The following is a 24,831-nucleotide window of genomic DNA, read 5'->3' as shown; positions in this document are numbered from 1 at the left end:
ATTAAAAAACAAAAAAGATCTGTGGAATTCACTCAGAGTAGAAATTGGCATGTTGGTTTCATAAGAGCTTTATTTAAAAGAAGGTAACTTTGTCCTCAGAGGTTTTAAGCAATAACTTGAGTATTACCCAAATAGATGTAAATGAATGCATGAGGGTGAAAATATGAGCAAAATTATGGTAAAGCAAAAGTTGATTAGCACACACATAGATTCATCAACTTATTGAATCGCTGTCATGTAATTTTTAACCCATTTCTAAATTATCTGCTTGCCGTTTCTTCATTACTTTTATCTTTTGATTCTATTGTAATCATCAACTCTCTTAGTCTACAATTCTCAAGTTTGATTTATACTAACCACAAATATGTTAAGCCTATCATCTTTAACAGCTTCACCCAATCCCTTCCTTAATGATATAAGTCAAATTCCACACATCTGTCAGGCCCCAAACTCAAGCCCTATTTCACTTAAAATCTTCCCTGCTGTAAATAAATATCATGTAACTCAGCTTATCACACATTTCTCAGTAATCATTTTCTGTACCTGTAATTGACAACATTACTATTATCTTGTATTGTAAATCAACTTCTCACATGTCTCTCTCCTCCTATTGGATTATAAGTTCCTTAAAGTTTGGGTCCAGCCTTAACTATCATTTCCCCCAGACACACAAGATATTAATGATTACATGATTGCATGGTAACTTACTAATTTTGAGCTACACTTCTCTAGAACACTTCACTCAACAATAACAGAATATTGAAGTAGAAGATGGCGGCGAGGGGAGTGCATTGCCCCCGTGTGCCGCGTCACTGTGTGGGAGAATGACAAGTAAGGACTGCTAAAGGCTATCTTGTTAGGAATTTCCAGCAATAGTGGGGTGCCCTGGAACCTGGAGGAAGGATTTCCATCACACAAGGATGGGCTGCGGGGACTCAAACGCGAGAGATTTGTCGCACGGAGGGTAACACTGCTTATTCAGCAAATCGCCCCGCAGCTAGAGTCTGCAGCGTGCGCTGGGAAATGAAGAGATAGCGACGCAGGGATACAGCGCTACAGTTTCTGCCAGCCGTGCAAGCACCATACTCAGTGCTGAATTCTGGGTTTGAGATGGGGGAAGGAAGCGGTCCAATTCGGTTCTCCACACCGGTCAGATCACAGAGGAGGCCAGCGGCCACCATCTTGGAGAGCTGACGTCACCATCCCTGTTTTCCACTGACCGCAGCTCATTCAGCCATAGAACAGGTAATTTCAGGCTGCCATTCGCCTGCGGCTTGCAGACAGATTACTCAGGCTCAGTGCTAGATGACCCGCGGAGACTGCTTCTTGGAGCCTGCTCTTATCGGAGCATACACCGAGCAAGGAGCGGCTGAGTTCCGGCTCCCGGAACTGCTCTGGCCCAGGGCTAAGGAGCCCACGGAAACTGCTTCTCGGTCCGGGTCCTGCTGAGTACTGTGGAGGTAAATACCAACCGAGCCTTTGTGGGCAGTGGCAACAGGACTGAGACGGGGCCTGTGAGGGCTGGTCAGGACTCACCCGTTGCTTTGGTCACCCGGCAAAGGGAACGAAGTGCTGCCATTCGCATAGGATACCAACATGGCAGAGATCTGATGTCATCAGAAAGCGGCGGATGAGAGAACTTCATCAATACCAGCGGCGACAGAAACAGTTGGTCTCCTGGTAGGGAGGGTGAGTCACAGACACCCGAGTCTCTCACGCTTTGCCGTGGAGCCAGAGGGGAGGAGGGGCAGGGCAGAGCCGCCGCCCGCGCCTGCAAGGTAAGCAGACCTGCGACAGACTGGCGGGTCAGGCCCAGCGGCCTGCCAGCGTGGTACACATGTCACCACAACTGGAGTAGGGGCAGAGCAGAGCCTTCGCCAGTGCCCGGATCAGGCCCTGCTGGTGTGGTGGTCACGTGACCCCAATTGGAGTGGGGGCGGAGCGGAACCGCCACCTGTGCCCGCAGGGTGGGCAGACCTCCGACCAACCTGCAGATCAGGCCCAGTGGTCCGCGGGCATGGTAGGAGGGACAGGGCAGAGCCGCCGCACGTGCCTGCAAGGTAGGCAGACCTGCGACAGACCGGCGGATCAGGCCCAGTGGCCTGCCGGCGTGGTACACACGTCACCCCAATTGGAGTAGGGGCAGAGCAGAGTTGCCGCCAGTGCCAGGAACAGGCCCAGCAACCTGCCGGCGTGGTAGTCAGGACACCCCAATTGGAGTAGGGGCAGAGCAGAGCCGCCACCCTTGCCCGAAAGGTGGGCAGACCTGCGACCGACCAGTGGGACAGGCCCAGTGGCCTGCGGGGTGGTAGGCACGTCACCCCAATTGGAGTAGGAGCAGAGCAGAGCCTTCGCCCGTGCCTGCAAGGTAGGCAGACTTGCGACCAACCGGTGGAACAGGCCCAGCGGCCGGCTGGGGTGGTAGGCACGTCACCCCAATTGGAGTAGGAGCAGAGCAGAGCCTTCACCCGCGCCCGGAACAGGCCCAGTGGTCCGCGGGTGTGGTAGACAAGTCACACCAATTGGAGGGGGGGCAGAGCAGAGCCGCCGCCCGTGCCTGCAGGGTAGGTAGACCTGCAACCGACCGGCGGATCAGGCCCAGTGGCCTGCCTGCGTGGTACACTCATCACCCGAATTGGAGTAGGGGCAGAGCAGAGCTGCCGCCCGTGCCCGGAACAGGCCCAGTGACCTGCCGGCGTGGTAGTCACGACACCCCAATTGGAGTAAGGGCAGAGCAGAGCCGCCGCCCGTGCCTGCAAGGTAGGCAGACCTGCGACCGACGGGCAGCACAGGCCCAGGGGTCCGTGGACGTGGTAGACACCTCACACCAATTGGAGGAGGGGCAGAGCAGAGCTCCCGCCCGCGCCTGCAAGGTAGGCAGACCGCCTCCCAACTCTGCAAGGGAGACTTTTCAACTATACAAGAGCAATATAAATATATAGGGGATAAAAACATTTCAAAAACACAACAGTTTCACCAAGCAGAAAGAAACGCAAGCAGTATGAAAAGACAAGGAAAGAAAGGACCACAAGCAATGCAGGTCAACTCAACTTTAGAAGAGGTAACAGCTGCAGCAGATGGAATGTCAGATAAAGAATTCAGGATATACATGCTTCAGATGATCTGGAGTATCAAGGAAGACATTAGACAGCAAAATCAGACAATGAAAGATCACTTCGACAATGAATTACACAAACAAATCCAGGAAGCAAAGGATCAACTATACAGGGAGATAGAGGTTATAAAAAACAAACAAACAGAAATCCTAGAAATGCAGGAAGCAATAAACCAACTTAAAAACTCAATTGAGAATACTACCAGCAGAGTAGAACACTTAGAAGATAGAACATCAGACAATGAAGACAAAGTATTTCAACTTGAAAAGAACATAGACAGCTCAGCAAGACTGTTAAGAAACCATGAGCAGAACATCCAAGAAAATGGGATAACATTAAGAGACCAAACTTAAGAGTCATTGGGATACAGGAAGGTACAGAACTCCAAACCAAAGGAATGAGCAATCTATTCAATGAAATAATACGAGAAAACTTCCCAGACTTGAAGAATGAGACAGAATCCCAAATCCTAGAAGCCTACAGGACGCCGAATGTGCAAAATCATAAGAGATCCACACCTAGACACATTATAATGAAGATGCCCAACATACAGAATAAGGAGAGAATTTTAAAAGCTACAAGAGAAAGGAAGCAGATTACATTTAGGGGTAAGCCAATGAGGATAACAGCTGATCTTTCAACACAGACTCTGAAAGCTAGAAGATCCTGGAATAACATATTTCAAACACTGAAAGAAAATGGGTTCCAACCAAGAATTGTGTATCCAGCGAAATTAAGCTTCAGGATGGAAGATGAAATTAAAACCTTCCACGATAAACAAAAGTTTAAAGAATTTGCAGCTAGAAAACCATCTCTTCAAAACATCCTCCACAAAACATTACAGGAAGAGGAAATGGAAAATAACAATGAAAACCAACAGTGGGAGGTAGGACAGTAAAGGGGGGGAAATAATCAAAGAGGAAAACAAACCAAGTTTAGTAACAGAAATAAACAAATATGGCTGGAACAACAACCCATATCTCAATAATAACCCTAAATGTTAATGGCTTAAACTCACCAATTAAGAGACACAGGCTAGTAGAATGGATCACAAAACAAGACCCAACAATATGCTGCCTACAGGAGACGCATTTGATAGGAAAAGACATACATAGGCTGAAGGTGAAAGGTTGGGAAAAATCATATCACTCATATGGACTTCGGAAACAAGCAGGAGTGTCCATACTCATATCAAATAAAATAGATTTCAAGCCAAAGTTAATCAAAAGGGATAAAGAGGGACACTACATACTGCTTAAAGGAACCATACACCAACAAGACATAACAATCATAAATATATATGCCCCAAACAATGGTGCAGCTATGTTCATCAAACAAACTCTTCTCAAGTTCAAGAGTCTAATAGACCACCATACAATAATCATGGGAGACTTCAACACACCTCTCTCGCCACTGGACAGATCTTCCAAACAAAAGTTGAATAAGGAAACTATAGAACTCAATAACACAATTAATAACCTAGACTTAATTGACATATATAGAATATACCACCCAACATCAAGCAGTTACACTTTTTTCTCAGCAGCACATGGATCCTTCTCAAAAATAGATCATATATTATGTCACAGGGCAACTCTTAGACAATATAAAGGAGTAGAGGTAATACCATGCATCTTATCTGATCATAATGGAATGAAACTGAAAATCAACAATAAAAGAAGGAAGGAAAAAGCATGCATCACTTGGAGAATGAACAATAGGTTACTGAATGATCAATGGGTTATAGAAGACATCAAGGAGGAAATTAAAAAATTCTTAGAGATAAATGAAAACACAGACACAACATATCGGAATCTATGGGACACATTGAAAGCAGTTCTAAGATGAAAATTCATTGCTTGGAGTTCATTCCTTAAAAAAAGAAAAAACCAACAAATGAATGATCTCATACTTCATCTCAAAATCCTAGAAAAAGAAGAGCAAAACAACAGCAAAAGAAGTAGAAGGCAAGAAATAATTAAAATCAGAGCTGAAATTAATGAAATCGAAACAAAAGAAACAATTGAAAAAATTGACAAAACTAAATTTGGTTCTTTGAAAAAATAAACAAAATCGACAGACCCTTAGCCATGCTAGCGAAGAGAAGAAGAGAGAGAACTCAAATTACTAGCATACGGGATGAAAAAGGCAATATCACAACAGACACTTCAGAAATACAGAAGATAATCAAAAATTATTTTGAATCCTTATACTCCAATAACTTAGAAGATAGTGAAGGCATAGATAAATTTCTTAAGCCATATGATCTGCCCAGATTGAGTCAGGAGGATATAGACAACCTAAACAGACCAATATCAATTGAGGAAATAGAAGAAACCATCAAAAGACTACCAACTAAGAAAAGCCCAGGACCGGATGGGTATACAGCAGAGTTTTACAAAACCTTTAAAGAGGAACTAATACCAATACTTTTCAAGCTACTTCAGGAAATAGAAAAAGAGGGAGAACTTCCAAATTCATTCTACAAGGCCAACATCACCCTGATACCTAAACCAGATAAAGACACTTCAAAGAAAGAAAACTACAGACCAATATCTCTAATGAACCTAGATGCAAAAATCCTCAATAAAATTCTGGCGAATCGGATACAAAAACATATCAAAAAAATTGTGCACCATGATCAAGTAGGATTCATCCCTGGGATGCAAGGCTGGTTCAATATACGGAAATCAATAAATGTTATTCACCACATCAATAGACTTAAAAATAAGAACCATATGATCATCTCGATAGATGCGGAAAAAGCATTCGACAAAGTACAGCATCCCTTTATGTTCAAAACTCTAGAAAAACTAGGGATAACAGGAACATACCTCGATATTGTAAAAACAATCTATGCTAAGCCTCAGGCTAGCATCATTCTGAATGGAGAAAAATTGAAGGCATTCCCTCTAAAATCTGGAACAAGACAGGGATGCCCTCTCTCTCCACTTCTGCTCAACATAGTTCTCGAAACACTGGCCAGAGCAATTAGACAGACGAAAGAAATTAAAGGCATAAAAATAGGAAAAGAAGAACTTAAATTATCACTATTTTCAGATGACATGATTCTATACCTAGCAGACCCAAAAGGGTCTACAAAGAAACTATTAGAGCTAATAAATGAATTCAGCAAAGTGGCAGAATATAAAATCAACACGCATAAATCAAAGGCATTCCTGTATATCAGCGACAAATCCTCTGAAATGGAAATGAGGACAACCACTCCATTCACAATATCTTCAAAAAAAATAAAATACTTGGGAATCAACCTAACAAAAGAGGTGAAAGACTTATACAATGAAAACTACAGAACCCTAAAGAGAGAAATAGAAGAAGATCTTAGAAGATGGAAAAATATACCCTGTTCATGGATAGGCAGAACTAACATCATCAAAATGGCGATATTACCAAAAGTTCTCTATAGGTTTAATGCAATGCCAATCAAAATCCCAACGGCATTTCTTGTAGAAATAGAGAAAGCAATCATGAAATTCATATGGAAAAATAAAAGACCCAGAATAGCAAAAACAATGCTAAGCAGGAAGTGTGAATCAGGCGGTATAGCGATACCAGACTTCAAACTATACTACAGAGCAATAGTAACAAAAACAGCATGGTACTGGTACCAAAACAGGCGGGTGGGCCAATGGTACAGAATAGAGGACACAGAAACCAATCCACAAAACTACAACTACCTTATATTTGATAAAGGGGCTAAAAGCATGCAATGGAGGAAGGATGGCATCTTCAACAAATGGTGCTGGGAAAACTGGAAATCCATATGCAACAAAATGAAACTGAATCCCTTTCTCTCGCCATGCACAAAAGTGAATTCAAAATGGATCAAGGAGCTTGATATCAAATCAGAGACACGCCGACTGATAGAAGAAAAAGTTGGCTACGATCTACATACTGTGGGGTCGGGCTCCACATTCCTCAATAGGACACCCATAGCACAAAAGTTAATAACTAGAATCAACAAATGGGACTTACTCAAACTAAAAAGTTTTTTCTCAGCAAAAGAAACAATAAGAGAGGTAAATAGAGAGCCTACATCCTGGGAACAAATCTTTATTCCTCACACTTCAGATAGAGCCCTAATATCCAGAGTATACAAAGAACTCAAAAAATTAGACAATAAGAGAATAAACAACCCAATCATCAAATGGGCCAAGGACCTGAACAGACATTTCTCAGAAGAGGACATACAGTCAATCAACAAGTACATGAAAAAATGCTCACCATCTCTAGCAGTCAGAGAAATGCAAATCAAAACCACCCTAAGATACCATCTCACTCCAGCAAGATTGGCAGCCATTATGAAGTCAAACAACAACAAGTGCTGGCGAGGATGTGGGGAAAAGGGTACACTTGTACATTGCTGGTGGGGCTGCAAATTGGTGCAGCCAATCTGGAAAGCTGTATGGAGATTTCTTGGAAAGCTGGGAATGGAGCCACCATTTGACCCAGCTATTCCCCTTCTCGGTCTATTCCCTGAAGACCTAAAAATAGCATGCTACAGGGACACTGCTACATCGATGTTCATAGCAGCTCAATTCACAATTACAAGACTGTGGAACCAACCCAGATGCCCTTCAATAGACGAATGGATTAAAAAAATGTGGCATTTATACACAATGGAGTATTACTCTGCATTAAAAATGACAAAATCATAGAATTTGCAGGGAAATGGATGGCACTAGAGCAGATTATGCTAAGTGAAGCTAGCCAATCCCTAAAAAACAAATGCCAAATGTCTTCTTTGATATAAGGAGAGTAACTAAGAACAGAGTAGGGACGAAGAGCATGAGAAGAAGATTAACATTAAACAGGGATGAGAGGTGGGAGGGAAAGGGAGAGAGAAGGGAAATTGCATGGAAATGGAAGGAGACCCTCAGGGTTATACAAAATTACATACAAGAGGAAGTGAGGGGAAAGGGAAAAATAATACAAGGGGGAGAAATGAATGACAGTAGAGGGGGCAGAGACAGAAGAGGGGAGGGGATGGGGGATAGTAGAGGATAGGAAAGGCAGCAGAACACAACAGACACTAGTATGGCAATATGTAAATCAATGGATGTGTAACTGATGTGATTCTGCAATCTGTATATGGGGTAAAAATGGGAGTTCATAACCCACTTGAATCAAAGTGTGAAATATGATATGTCAAGAACTATGTAATGTTTTGAACAACCAACAATAAAAAATTAAAAAAAAAACAATAACAGGATATTCATGATCTTTTATACATGGGACATTTTCCAGGGTAGGCCATTAAACAAACCTAAATAAGTTTATAGTGCTAAAGGTTGTTTAAATAAATGTTTGCTGACAATAAGGGAGTGAAATTCTAAGTCAATAACAGGAAGAAATTTGAGAAATTCATACTATATGAATGTTCACAATCCTGTATAACTAATGAGTCAAATAAGAAAGCACAGAAGGCAGTTTACAACATGTGTAAATCAATGAAGCAAGGGAACAGTGTCAAAAATTATGGGATTCCACTAATGTAGAGTTTAAAGAGACTCTGATTTCATTTCTGAATAAATAAAATGCAATATCCTCATGGACCACTTATAGACTTCCCACTTACAAATATCACAATATAAAAGCAAATAGATTTCTACTAATGAGGAACAGGCCAGTTCTGGACTTTATAACTTTAAAAGTTATAGTGAAAAGGTCAACTTTAAGAAGAATGAAACATCTCAAATTGACAACCTAATCTTGTATGCTTTAAGAGGCTGGACTATATTGAGCCAACTGAGCATAGCTGTGAGAAGGAGGGAAACAGTTGGTAATAGGGCAGAAATTAGTGTAATGCAAAATAGAAAAACCATAGAGAAAAACCAATGAAACCAGAGGCTGGTTATTTGAAAGGAACAAAGAAACTCAGAGTTTTATTTAGCTTGACCAAAACAAAACCAAAACAAACAAACAAACTACACAGAAGGCTCAGGAATGAAAGAAGAAGACTTAATTGTCAATTTTACAGAAATAAAAATTACCGTAAGGCAATACTGTGAACAACTGTGTGGCAACAAGTTAGACCAGTTAAGTGGAAAGTAGAATCTTCCAGAAAGACACAATCTACTGAAACTGACTCAAGAGGAAGTAGAAAAGCTGAACACCAACTGACTTACCAGAGATTGAATTTGTGATTAAAAACAAACAAACAAAAATGAAACAAAGAAACTTCCCAGGAAGAAAAACAGATCTGGCTTCAACAATAAGTTTTACTAGACAATAAAGAATTAAGACCCAAAACAGAAGTCCAGTGTACTCTAACAAGAAAGAGACAGTGAAAACAATCAAATAAAAAATCAATACATTTTTAAGAGTAGAAACATAAACATTATTAACACAATATAGAAAACAAAGCAACCATACAAAATATTTAAATAATATGGCCCAAAGGGATTGACCCCAGAAAAGAAAGACTGAAAAGAAAGAAAGATTACCACCCTGAAATCAATTAAGATAATACACCTCATCAATCGAATAGAAGATAAACACTGTGTAATCATGTTAATAAATAAAAATAATAGTGTAATATTAATTTTGGGCAATGTAGGATGTAATTTTCATGGCTGCCATCAGTCTGGGGAGGCATATATAGTACTGGGTAAGTTAAAACTCTGCAAAGTTTCTATTTGTTACTGAGGATCATAACTTTCTCTTGAATAAGTGCTCTCCAGGGTGCTGAAAGCCTTTGATTTATTTTTCCACTTCCAAAATAGTTGATTCTGACAAATTCTTTCAGGTTTTTTTTTTTTTCTTTTGTGTGTGTACATTTTTATTAAGAAACAGTGTATTTTGTAAACTGATGACTCAAAATCCTGATTCTCAGCAACGACAATAATACAAAACCAGACACATCGATAACTAATGCAATGAAGAAAGAGGACACTCTGCGGTTACCTGTCATCCTCCCAGTTTGCTCATAGGGAGATTTTGCTTACATTAGAATGTGGCACTGGGGATTCATATTTTCATCCCACCCCTTCACCTAATCAGTGCCTCAAATACAAAATAAATTTCACAAACACAGACTCCAATTTCATTTCTGAATAAATAAAATGCAATATCCTCATGGACCACTTATAGACTTCCCACTTACAAAAATCACAATATAAAAGCAAATAGATGTTTACTAATGAGGAGCAGGCCAGTTCTGGACATTATAATTCTGAAAGACATATGGGAAACCTAGAGAGTTTCCAGGTACCACAGGCTAGATATGGTGCAGAACTTCTAGTGCCCTTGGGATATAAAGGGATACCAGATCTCAGAAAACAATAGCTATTTTGTAATATGAGCAATTCACATGAGAGCAGCTGCCAACTTAACAAGCTTTGAGGTCGTATTGCATCCTCTGCAGTTACTGCACAGAAAGATCTAACTAGCCAAGAATGCTTCAAGCACCTGAACAGAATGCACAGTCCTGAACCTGATAAAGACTGTGCTTCATCTAGAGCAGGACATACTGGAGGGAAAAAAAGGGGATTTCAAGAGGATGAAGAAGGCATAGTAAGTGGAGCTGTCAAGCAGCTAGCTTCCAGGTGGCATGCAAATGGAAGAAAGAGGTGTGTATATAACGTCAACACAAACCTGACAAACAAAAGAAGAATCATGGCCAATAAGAACTTGGGTTTTAGATCTGAGAATGTGGAACTATGTGCCCTAGAGACAACGGAGACAGCATGGCAGGTTTCTCATGGATGCCTGGCCAGGCAGTGGGGTTGGAGAGGGGAGAGGTAGGAGGAGGGCATCTCTACCTGCTCTTAGTCATCCAGGGTGATGTGTGCTCATTCCACCCTGAGGGTCCAGGAACACTGGGAACAATGTTCCCACTTCCAGTGGAGCAGGTATCACTGGGTCTTTTTGTACTGGTGCCTCAGTAACCCTCCTTTAACCCAGAACTCTGACCCTGCAGACTGTCCTCATTCTCAGAAGAGATGGCTTCCACAGCACCACCCTCCTTGGAGCTGTTTCATCTCTCATCTCTGCTCAAGTGTGCAGACTCCAAAATGCAGATCCAAAGAGACATTTTGATAGATGAAGGTGCTTTTGAAAGTTTAAACCAAACCTTATCATTATTTATAACTTTCCATCTTAATAGTGCACTATTTTTGCCTTGCATAAATACAAAAGTTACCTTTCAAACTATTCCAGATAAAATTTTTATACAGCTCTTCACCGCCTCATTCACTTTCTCTTTAAGTTTCTCTTTTCAAATTCTATTATCCCCTCAAGCATTGCACATAATTTCTGTCTCCTTGTTAGTGAGCTGCCTTGTTAACTCGGATTCTTTATTTCATGCAGGCTATTTGTTCCTGCTTATGATCTAGATCTCTCCTGCCATCAACTGAGTCAAAGTCTCTACGGTGCCTCTTGTAGCAATGAATCTCTTACTTTATTCTCATCAACGTCATCCTCTATATTGTTTCACCTTCACTTTTGTCTAATGATTTGTTTCAATTTCTCTATTCCCGCTGAAATTGTTACTTTGCCACATCACCAGTTAAACACTAAGCCTCAGGTCTCTCTCTCCCTCTCTCTCCTTCTCTCCCTATGTCCCTTGTAACAACCTTGAGCTTCACCTAGAGTTGAGATTCCGAGAATTAGCAATATCTGTGACATTTCTGGCAAAGGCATACAACTGACTTTATTGAGTGCCTACATACAAAGCTGTGTTTAGAGATGTGAGTACACATACGCCAATAATTCAGACTCATTTCTGCTTTCAAACAGTGTATTGTCCACCACAAATGTTAAGATATGCATTTTATTTGTTCACAAAACTTAGAAAAAAAAACTTTGCTCCCCAATGGAATGTTGTATAGTGGGTACCATAAGGGGAGACGGTACCCTGAGAGTATGGATTAAAATCAGAACTCCAACTTGTTCAGATGACTGGAGACACTATTAGGGAAGAAGGGTACTTGAGTGCAAGCTGAACAGCCATTATGGCATTGACAGGTTGGAAGGTGGTCGAGTAATAGGTGAAGAGACTGGGACCAGGCGAGGTAACTAGGCAGGGAGTCTAAATTCATAAAAATCATACCAATAAAGATTTAATCTTCAAACAGCATGAGATGAATTCTCGGCCAGCAGAGGAGTCTTTGAGAGTATCATCTTTCATTATCAAGAGTGAATGGAATGCCCATAACTCTGTAGATATGGTTTTATCTTGTCAAGTCAGTCTATGGACTTTAGAGTCCACAGCCCCCACCAGAAGCAGTCTGGCCTCTTAGAAAAGCAATCGCCTAACTTGGAATGTTCAGTGTGGTGTGTGATCTCCGTTTCCATCTAGAATGCTGGTGCTGAAAGGCTTTTTCCTGGGATCACGGAGGAGAGAATGCAGCTTGGACCTCAGACTGACAGATAGCAGACACCTCCTCCTTTTATAAGCTGAGGGAAGCAATTTCTCAGAGCCTTACTTCAAACTGTTTCTTCTTTTTTCTAGGTTATTCTAGAATGTTCAAGAGCCCAGAAAGGCTGCAGAAGGTCCCAGGATGGGAATGAGGCATGGGGAACCCAAATCTTTGTGGTAAAGGAGGGAATGTAAGACTACTATGGGGACAGTATGGTTCCTCTTTGGCTGATGATGCAAAAAAACATGTGAAAATTCCATGAATAAATAGAATTTTAAAATAGGCTTAATTTAAATAGAAATACAGTTGACATTATCAGGAACTACCTATTACATGTGTGGTCATCAGATAACAAAGAAGTTATAAATGTTTTTTCATGTTCTCTGTCCTTGGGCAATTATGGAGACATTGCCTTTGATTCTTCTTGGGATACTAAGAGGGGTTGAAAGTTTTTGGCTGAGCTAATCACTATTAATAGAGGCTGAGATTCACCAGTGCTTACCTAATATGTGCTAGGGATTATGTTGTGTGATTTGAGTATTCTCTCTGTGTGATTTTCACAAGAGTCCTGCCATTTACATATAATCATCATTCCTATTTCATAGATGAAGAAACAGAAGAGCAGAGAAATGAAATTGGAGATCAAATAGCTTGTAAATTTGGAGACTGATTTAGAGACTATTAATGTTATTAACCACTAGGTCATTGTGGCATTAATTTATCTCCTCTTCATTATCAATCCTGTAAGTAATACCTTCACTCCACAGCAGTTAATCCATGGCCATTGTTTTAATTTGGATATGAGGTGTCTTCCTAGAAGTTTATGTGTTAGACACATGACATTCACCAGCAATACTCAGGGGGAAATGTTTAGATTCTGAGAACTGTAACCTCACCAGGGAATTAATCCACTTGATGGGTTTATAATTTAAATGTCCTTAAGGGCGGTAACTGTAGGCAAGAGGTAAGTCACTGGGTTTGGCCTGGGCTACATCTTGTCCCTGGTTCCATTTTTTTCTCTTTACTTCCCAGGTGCCATGAACTTTAGCTTTCTGCCCCACCCTGTCCACCATGATGTTCTGTCTCACAGCAGACACAGGGCAATGGAGTCAGCTGACCAGGGACAGAAATCTCTGAAACCTTGAGCCCAAAGAGAACTTTTCCTCCTCTAGGTTGTTCTTGTCAGATATTTTGGTCACAGCAACAAAAAGCCGACTAGCATATCTATGTTTCCTAAATATGCTATTTCTTTTAAATACTTACCTATCATGAAACTTTGCTCAAGACTTACTCAATCTACATATTTACCAACCTTCTCTCTTTTGAATCATTTTCTATTATCTATACCACTAAATACACACTTTTATCTTTTACATTATTTATTTTGTATTGCTAATGGTTGTAGACTGTCCTATTATGTATAATTATTTGAAAACAATTGCCTCATTATTGATGATGAGTGGGTTATTCATTGACTGCAAAATGTACACAAACTCATTTTATTGTAAATTTAAACACACTTGCATTCCATATGGTCACATTAATGTTGATGTGTTTGACTTAGTTTGAATATAAAACAAAAGGCTTAACTGTAGTTAGCCTCAAGGCTATACACTACTATATAAAAATTAACAACAACAACAAAAAAACTTGCCTTTGCTACATCAGAGTTTTGGTGGTTGAGGGCATGGTTTTCACAGTTCCCTCTAGTAGTAATTACAAGCGACTTCTATATGTATTCAGTGCTCACTCCTCAGTTTGCCTCTGGCTTACATTATATGCAGCCCATCACCCAATTGACTGCCTTCCTCTCAGGGCACCTCTTTCTTGCCCAGCCCCAGTAAGAGGCCCTCCTTTCCCTGAAGCCTAATCTTCCTTCAGTCCCAAATCCCAGAGGAGGATTTAGTGCTCCTATCTCCTTGTGCTCACCTCTTGGATGCCTTTGCCATCCTAATGGCTTTCCCTGCTACCCACAGGACTTGGCAAGAGAGCAGGCATCTGAATCCGAAGTCACCCACAGCAGACCTGTCATCTTTCCCCCATTCCAAGCTCTAACGCGTGTTTGCAAATTCTTCATTTCAGTAAATGACAAATTGATTCTCTGGATTCCTCGAGCAAAAACTCCATTTGCAGTAATGCCGAATTGAGAGCTACTACAAAAAATATTAGTAGATTATATATTGTAAATGATGATTTTTGTAAGTAAATTAAATTATACGTCAATAAAAATTTTGTTAAAAGCATATATTCATAAAAGCACATGTTCAAACATATCTGTAACTTCATTATTCACACTAAAAAGCAGTGTTTTTCTTTTTCCTGTTACCCTATGATATTTTTAAAAATCAAGTAATATAGAAAAAAACAACATATCTCATGTGTATTAAAGATTGTTATTATGTTTTCCATTTCTAAATATTGGTAGGTGCTTTAATTTAGGATGTTTGGAAATAGAAGGAATTTAAAAAAAGAAATAAGCTCACCCTAATCACTATTGACTGTGTATGTATGTTTTCTTCCAATTTTACAAACACTGTTAATATAATTTAGACTGCATTGATTTAGATAGCATTAGGTTTTGTTTAATATGATTAATTATAATTATTACCACATATGTACCCTCATTCTTCAAACGATACTCTTTAATAGACCCTTGCTTTGCCACTAAATTCCCAACCACTTTTAAAGTTAGTTTAGAAACAAATATGGGTGATAGCAAAAGATGTGTACCTGTCCTCCCTGGTATCTCTCATTTTGATAGCACCAAGCCCATGCTTTTCGCTAATATAAGGAAATTTGGCTAACACTAGTGTAGACCTACTTATTGGAAATGGACATTTTTGGAAATATTATTCAGAATGTTGTCCTTTGTGATAGTGGTCCCGAACCCCATCACATCCATGTGCCTGTGCCAACTGGCACATTTGATTACACAACCCCTGGACTATTAACATTTAATGAAAAGCTTCAAAACAAGTAAATTGTTTCATCTGAGATTGAATTGTGATGATTTGATTTCTACTGGGAATCTTGTAAGAAAATAAGCAAGCATTTCTTAGGAAACAAATGTGCTGTTAAATTCAAGAGAGAATAGAAAGTTATGTTTTGGTTTCCTATAAAACACGAAGACAATATTTGGATAAACAGCATTAGAATTAATGGAGTAAGAAGGAGCCAGGGACTCTAAGTTAATTTATGTAATAGTTTTGTATATGCAATAAAAAAAGTCGTGCTCCTTTTTAAAAACAACAACAACAACACAGGTATAATGAAATAATGTGAAAATAAGTATAATATGTAAAAATTGACTTCACGCCCTTTAGGATAAGAGTTTGAAATGGAACAAACAAAATTTTGTCGAGAGGTGATTTGCACACATATTAAGAATGTTCTGGAAATTATCTTGCTTTCCAAGAAAGGGATGCCGTTTACTCTGAAGAGCAGTGGTGAGCTTCTCTTGTGGTCAGCGCTGTCCTGCGTTGTTACAGGGCTGATTCCAGCTTGCACAGTGAGGGTGCAGAGTAAAACCACCTGCAAGTGTTTACAAAATACAGACCCTGATACAAGCGTAACTGTACTACTTTAGAATTTGCATTCTAATTAATTAGCATTCTCTCAAAACTATCTCACAGTGTTGGAATTATGTGATACCCTTCATTTACATATTATTTATTTTTATGTTCAAACCCAGAATTAGGGTTTTGGAAGGTCACAAATAACTTTATTAGTAGTATTTTATTTGATATATATATATAAATTTCTGTTTTTCACTTGTTATATATGGTATTTTCATCCATGAAATATTTTTTAAACTGAATTATTCATCAGTATTCCACAAAATATCTTTCTCAGTTCAATCCTTCCTTTACAAAGCCTTGTACATTCATATTTCCCTGCTTCCCAATCCCAGAATTGAGATTCCCCCATGGCATTAAGCATGGACCACTTGAAAAACAGCTAATACATCACCCACAAGGACATATGGGTGCATATATAAAGGGCCAGATACTTATGTAGGCATGAGATACAAAGAGTAAAAGCCATTCATAGGCTTATAATAGCTGATAAATTAATCACTGAGATTGGAAAACATGCATGCATGAATACATGTACATACACCCAGACAACACACAACTCACATGCATGTGCACATGTGAACATTACACATAAACATATACACACAGTATGTTTCATGTCTTCTCCCCAAAGTTATCATAGGCTAAGTAATAGAAGTGAACGTCCTACATAGGAATCAAATTTTACCTGTAAAGTCAAAATCTGCAGGAAAAAAAATTAACTAGCATATTCAAATTATAAAGTAACTTTTTCTTAAAAAGTGCAAGCAGAATGCCTGAAACTGATACATAGTATTTTCATGAAATTCAAGGAAAACACAAAGACATGCTTGCATGAATCTGAGGCTATCCCAGACGAGTGTTTATTCCAGTATTTATTAAGTTTTTCTATGGGCCAGACAACTAAGCAATCCTTCTCTCATGGAGTTATTTTTACTGTGGGATAAAATAAACCAAACAAGTAAAATATTCAGTGTGGAGATGCCGTAGAGAAAGATAAGACCATGAACTTGGGTAAAGAATGCTAGGTGTCCAGGGTGCTTGCTGTTTGAAGCAGTGTGAACAGGGAGATCAAAATGGGAAATGTAGAATTCATTCTAGACTCAAAAACGGTGAGGAAGGAGATAATGCAAAAATCTGGTAAAGATTTTTTTTTTTTTTTTTGCAACTGGTGAGTGCAAAGACCCTGTGACAGGCATGTGCCTGCAGTGTTAGAGGCACAAGGAGGCACAATGGCAGGAACCAACTGGTGAGCAAGAGGCAGCAGGGGATGAAGTGAGAGGGGAGGCCCCGCTGTACAGACTGCTTGGCCAGTGGCCGGGCGGGTCCTAAATAACTTATCTAAACTCAGAGGGCCAGGAGTGTTTCAGAATTCAAATTTTCCAAGGTTTAGGAAGAAAATTAAAAACAAGTAGTTATAAAATACGATATTTTATGTAGAGAGAAGTTGGAAAGACAACACGCTGCATATCCTCATGAATCCATGTCCCCCACCTGCAGACTGTGATAGCACCCGCGATTGCTGTCCCACTAGGCTGGGAACATGCGATGGAAGATAAGCAGTTCCTAGTTCAGTCCAGGTCTTATTTTGTTATAACAGAAGTTGTAGCATCAAACATTGGGTATTCAGAATCTGGCCAAATCTAGAGTAGTGAAAGAGGATTGGGACCTTGTCTCTTTTATTCAGAGAGAAATGTGGTACAAGCAGAATATTTGAGCAAAAAAGGACACAAAACTACCACCTTACAGTAGGACCCTTGTTCTAAGTTGGGATTATGAACAATCTATGCTGAGACTGAGCATCTTGGATGGCTTACTCTCTATACCCAACTGCAAGAAGCAGGGATCCTGTCCTGTTTTGCTTATGCATAGATGCCACGGGACACATCACAGGATAGATTTTATAGTATGTAAGTTTCTTGGGATTGAGGTTCAGATACTTAATTAGCTCTTTTCCCACAGGTATTTCCCATATAGGATTCCCTAAGAGGAGACATAAGAACTGTTTGAAACAGTTTTTTTTTTTAAGTTCCTTACGGTTTTATAAAAATTCCCCTTTTATTGTTTTTACCACACTATAGCATGTTGCTATTATGTTATCCACAGACTTCAACAAATGGCTCTTTTCAGCCCTGCGCTCTGGCCCAAACAGTTAATTAAAAAGTGATATCAAAAGCCACCGAGGGGGATCCAACATGGTGGCGAGAGGGGAGGCAGCGCTTTCAGTACCTCCTCAACAACGGGGTCAGAGAGACGCATGGATACGCTTAGATTCGACCTGCTGAGAAACTCCTAGCAAAATTCCACTAAAGAGAGACCGGCCGGGAATCGGTAGGATTTTTGGAGGTGACAGTTTGCGCTAGACAAGTGAATCTCCGCCACGCAGCGCAGAGGTCCAGACCCACCAGCCGCTGCCTGCGCGACTCGGCGACTGTCGGCTGCCTGCACCGGCCCCCGCGTCAGGGCGGATAGCCTCCGAGGCGCAGCGCAGCAGGAGCGGTGCAGGGACTCTAGGAAGAGGTCTCTCGCCAAGCATTCATGAAATAGCAAACCTGGAGCTGAAACCAACCAGAGACAGACCAGTCCCACCCCTCCCTTCGGACACTCCGGCAAGGAGCCTGGGGCCGGCCATAGCAGAGAGGTGACATCACCAAAGTTCCGCCGACAGAATTCCTTCCCAGCGGAATCCACGTTAGCAGGTGTGTGACTCCCACCCCCTCCAGATACAAGCAGCCAGGAAACCTCGGGAATCTCTCCGGGGGCGTGTCTGTAGGGAAGCAGAGGGGATTCCAGATCCCCACCTCCCCTTAACACCAGCAGCTACACCCAAGATCTTAGCCGCCAGTTTCTGGGGGCGTGCCCACCAAAGGGGTCTGGAAAAATTAAACTGTTGATTCCCAGATCACCCCACCACAGCACTGGGGCTTAGATGAATGACAGAGAGGGTGTTCATCGTTCGGGATATAGGACACGCGGTGGGGCTGCAAGTGTAATCAGATCCTTGGGGAACCGCCTCTGGTGAACAGGACCTGGCTGGCTGGCTGGGAGGAGGAACAGGGGGAGGGGCCGGATAAGTGAAAGGGCTCTGGACTAACAGGATTGAGAGACTCCCAGGAGCCACCGTACAGGGATTTCTGTCAGCACATAGAGGGCAGAAGCTCGGCTCAGAGGGCACAGCTCTGCCTATTGGAAGAGAAGAAAATGGGATTCAGCCATAGAACAGGGGATGCCAGCATGGCAGAGATCTGATGTCATCGGAGAGCGGCCGAGGAGAGAACTTCATCGGTGCCAGCGGCAACGGAAACAGTTGGTCTCCTGGTAGGGAGGGTGAGTCACAGATACCCGAGTCTCTCTCGCTTTGTCGTCAAGCCAGAGGGGAGGAGCGGGGCCACCGCCCGCGCCCGCAAGGTAGGCAGACTTGCGACCAACCTGCAGATCAGGCCCAGCGGTCTGCAGGCGTGGTAGGAGGGGCAGGGCAGAGCCGCCACCCGCGCCGGCAAGGTAAGCAGACCTGCGACAGACCGGCGGATCAGGCCCAGCGGCCTGCCAGCGTGGTACACACTTCACCATAACTGGAGTAGGGGCAGAGCAGAGCCTTCGCCCGCACCCAGATCAGGCCCAGCGGCCCGCCTGTGTGGTGGTCAAGTGACCCCAATTGGAGTGGGGGCGGAGCGGAACTGACACCCGTGCCCGCAAGGTGGGCAGACCGGTGACCAACCTGCAGATGAGGCCTAGCGGTCTGCAGCCGTGGTAGGAGGGGCAGGGCAGAGCCTTCGCACCCACCTGCAAGGTAGGCAGACCTGCGACAGAACGGTGGATCAGGCCCAGGGGTCCGCGGGCGTGGTAGACACCTCACACCAACTGGAAGAGGGGCAGAGCAGAGCCCCCGCCCGCACCTGCAAGGGAGACTTTTCAACTATACAAGAGCAATATAAATATATAGGGGGGGGGAAAACATTTCAAAAACACAACAGTTTCACCAAGAAGAAAGAAACGCAAGCAGTATGAAAAGACAAGGAAAGAAAGGACCACAAGCAATGCAGGTCAACTCAACTTTAGAAGAGGTAACAGCTGCAGCAGATGGAATGTCAGATAAAGAATTCAGGATATATATGCTTCAGATGATCTGGAGTATCAAGGAAGACATTAGACAGCAAAATCAGACAATGAAAGATCACTTCGACAAGGAATTACACAAACAAATCCAGGAAGCAAAGGATCAACTATACAGGGAGATAGAGGTTATAAAAAACAAACAAACAGAAATCCTAGAAATGCAGGAAGCAATAAACCAACTTAAAAACTCAATGGAGAATACTACCAGCAGAGTAGAACACTTAGAAGATAGAACATCAGACAATGAAGACAAAGTATTTCAACTTGAAAAGAACATAGACAGCTCAGCAAGACTGTTAAGAAACCATGAGCAGAACATCCAAGAAATATGGGATAACATTAAGAGACCAAACTTAAGAGTCATTGGGATACAGGAAGGTATAGAACTCCATACCAAAGGAATGAGCAATTTATTCAATGAAATAATACGAGAAAACTTCCCAGACTTGAAGAATGAGACAGAATCCCAAATCCTAGAAGCCTACAGGACGCCGAATGTGCAAAATTATAAGAGATCCACACCTAGACACATTATAATGAAGATGCCCAACATACAGAATAAGGAGAGAATTTTAAAAGCTACAAGAGAAAGGAAGCAGATTACATTTAGGGGCAAGCCAATGAGGATAACAGCTGATCTTTCAACACAGACTCTGAAAGCTAGAAGATCCTGGAATAACATATTTCAAACACTGAAAGAAAATGGGTTCCAACCAAGAATTGTGTATCCAGCGAAATTAAGCTTCAGGATGGAAGATGAAATTAAAACCTTCCACAACAAACAAAAGTTAAAAGAATATGCAGCTAGAAAACCATCTCTTCAAAACATCCTCGGCAAAACATTACAGGAAGAAGAAATGGAAAATAACAATGAAAACCAACAGTGGGAGGTAGGACAGTAAAGGGGGGGGGATAATCATAGAGGAAAACAAACCATGTTTAGTAACATAAATAAACAAATATGGCTGGAACAACAACCCATATCTCAATAATAACCCTAAATGTTAATGGCTTAAACTCACCAATTAAGAGACACAGGCTAGTAGAATGGATCACAAAACAAGACCCAACAATATGCTGCCTACAGGAGACGCATTTGATAGGAAAAGACATACATAGGCTGAAGGTGAAAGGTTGGGAAAAATCATATCACTCATATGGACTTCGGAAACAAGCAGGAGTGTCCATACTCATATCAAATAAAATAGATTTCAAGCCAAAGTTAATCAAAAGGGATAAAGAGGGACACTACATACTGCTTAAGGGAACCATACACCAACAAGACATAACAATCATAAATATATATGCCCCAAACAATGGTGCAGCTATGTTCATCAAACAAACTCTTCTCAAGTTCAAGAGTCTAATAGACCACCATACAATAATCATGGGAGACTTCAACACACCTCTCTCGCCACTGGACAGATCTTCCAAACAAAAGTTGAATAAGGAAACTATAGAACTCAATAACACAATTAATAACCTAGACTTAATTGACATATATAGAATATACCACCCAACATCAAGCAGTTACACTTTTTTCTCAGCAGCACATGGATCCTTCTCAAAAATAGATCATATATTATGTCACAGGGCAACTCTTAGACAATATAAAGGAGTAGAGATAATACCATGCATCCTATCTGATCATAATGGAATGAAACTGAAAATCAACGATAAAAGAAGGAAGGAAAAAGCATATATCACTTGGAGAATGAACAATAGGTTACTGAATGATCAATGGGTTACAGAAGACATCAAGGAGGAAATTAAAAAATTCTTAGAGACTAATGAAAACACAGACACAACATATCGGAATCTATGGGACACATTGAAAGCAGTTCTAAGATGAAAATTCATTGCTTTGAGTTCATTCCTTAATAAAAGAAAAAACCAACAAATAAATGATCTCATACTTCATCTCAAAATCCTAGAAAAAGAAGAGCAAAACAACAGCAAAAGAAGTAGAAGGCAAGAAATAATTAAAATCAGAGCTGAAATTAATGAAATCGAAACAAAAGAAACAATTGAAAAAATTGATAAAACTAAAAGTTAGTTCTTTGAAAAAATAAACAAAATCGACAGACCCTTAGCCATGCTAGCTGAGAGAAGAAGAGAGAGAACTCAAATTACTAGCATACGGTATGAAAAAGGCAATATCACAACAGACACTTCAGAAACACAGAAGATAATAAAAAATTATTTTGAATCCTTATACTCCAATAAATTAGAAGATAGTGAAGGCATAGATAAATTTCTTAAGTCATATGATCTGCCCAGATTGAGTCAGGAGGATATAGACAACCTAAACAGACCAATATCAATCGAGGATATAGAAGAAACCATCAAATACTACCAACTAAGAAAAGCCCAGGACCGGATGGGTATACAGCAGAATTTTACAAAACCTTTAAAGAGGAACTAATACCAATACTTTTCAAGCCACTTCAGGAAATAGAAAAAGAGGGAGAACTTCCAAATTCATTCTACGAGGCCAACATCACCCTGATACCTAAACCAGACAAAGACACTTCAAAGAAAGAAAACTACAGACCAATATCTCTAATGAACCTAGATGCAAAAATCCTCAATAAAATTCTGGCGAATCGGATACAAAAACATATCAAAAAAATTGTGCACCATGATCAAGTAGGATTCATCCCTGGGATGCAAGGCTGGTTCAATATACGGAAATCAATAAATGTTATTCACCACATCAATAGACTTAAAAATAAGAATCATATGATCATCTCGATAGATGCGGAAAAAGCATTCGACAAGTACAGCATCCCTTCATGTTCAAAACTCTAGAAAAACTAGGGATAACAGGAACATACCTCAATATTGTAAAAGCAATCTATGCTAAGCCTCAGGCTAGCATCATTCTGAATGGAGAAAACATTGAAGGCATTCCCTCTAAAATCTGGAACAAGACAGGGATGCCCTCTTTCACCACTTCTGTTCAACATAGTTCTCGAAACGCTGGCCAGAGCAATTAGACAGATGAAAGAAATTAAAGGCATAAAAATAGGAAAAGAAGAACTTAAATTATCACTATTTGCAGATGACATGATTCTATACCTAGCAGACCCAAAAGGGTCTACAAAGAAACTATTAGAGCTAATAAATGAATTCAGCAAAGTGGCAGGATATAAAATCAACACGCATAAATCAAAGGCATTCCTGTATATCAGCGACAAATCCTCTGAAATGGAAGTGAGGACAACCACTCCATTCAAAATATCTTCAAATAAAATAAAATACTTGGGAATCAACCTAACAAAAGAAGTGAAAGACTTATACAATGAAAACTCCAGAACCCTAAAGAGAGAAATAGAAGAAGATCTTAGAAGATGGAAAAATATACCCTGTTCATGGATAGGCAGAACTAACATCATCAAAATGGCGATATTACCAAAAGTTCTCTATAGGTTTAATGCAATGCCAATCAAAACCCCAACGGCATTTCTTGTAGAAATAGAGAAAGCAATCATGAAATTCATATGGAAAAATAAAAGACCCAGAATAGCAAAAACAATGCTAAGCAGGAAGTGTGAATCAGGCGGTATAGCGATACCAGACTTCAAACTATACTACAGAGCAATAGTAACAAAAACAGCATGGTACTGGTACCAAAACAGGCGGGTGGACCAATGGTACAGAGTAGAGGACACAGAAACCAATCCACAAAACTACAACTATCTTATATTTTATAAAGGGGCTAAAAGCATGCAATGGAGGAAAGATAGCATCTTCAACAAATGGTGCTGGGAAAACTGGAAATCCATATGCAACAAAATGAAACTGAATCCCTTTCTCTCGCCATGTACAAAAGTGAATTCAAAATGGATCAAGGAGCTTGATATCAAATCAGAGACACGCCGTCTGATAGAAGAAAAAGTTGGCTACGATCTACATACTGTGGGGTCGGGCTCCAAATTCCTCAATAGGACACCCATAGCACAAAAGTTAATAACTAGAATCAACAAATGGGACTTACTCAAACTAAAAAGTTTTTTCTCAGCTAAAGAAACAATAAGAGAGGTAAATAGAGAGCCTACATCCTGGGAACAAATCTTTACTCCTCACATTTCAGATAGAGCCCTAATATCCAGAGTATACAAAGAACTCAAAAAATTAGACAATAAGAGAACAAACAACCCAATCAACAAATGGGCCAAGGACCTGAACAGACATTTCTCAGAGGAGGAGATACAATCAATCAACAAGTACATGAAAAAATGCTCACCATCTCTAGCAGTCAGAGAAATGCAAATCAAAACCACCCTAAGATACCAGCTCACTCCAGCAAGATTGGCAGCCATTATGAAGTCAAACAACAACAAGTGCTGGCGAGGATGTGGGGAAAAGGGTACACTTGTACATTGCTGGTGGGACTGCAAATTGGTGCAGCCAATCTGGAAAGCAGTATGGAGATTTCTTGGAAAGCTGGGAATGGAGCCACCATTTGACCCAGCTATTCCCCTTCTCGGTCTATTCCCTAAAGACCTAAAAAGAGCATGCTACAGGGACACTGCTACATCGATGTTCATAGCAGCTCAATTCACAATAGCAAGACTGTGGAACCAACCCAGATGCCCTTCAATAGACGAATGGATTAAAAAAAATGTGTCATTTATA

The sequence above is a fragment of the Marmota monax genome, unplaced genomic scaffold, assembly GCF_021218885.2.
Source record: "Marmota monax isolate L192 unplaced genomic scaffold, Marmota_monax_Labrador192_F-V1.1 WCK01_AAM20220418_F8-fsc00071, whole genome shotgun sequence".
Classification (NCBI taxonomy): Eukaryota; Metazoa; Chordata; class Mammalia; order Rodentia; family Sciuridae; genus Marmota; species Marmota monax.
Note: the sequence above shows the minus strand (reverse complement) of the source record.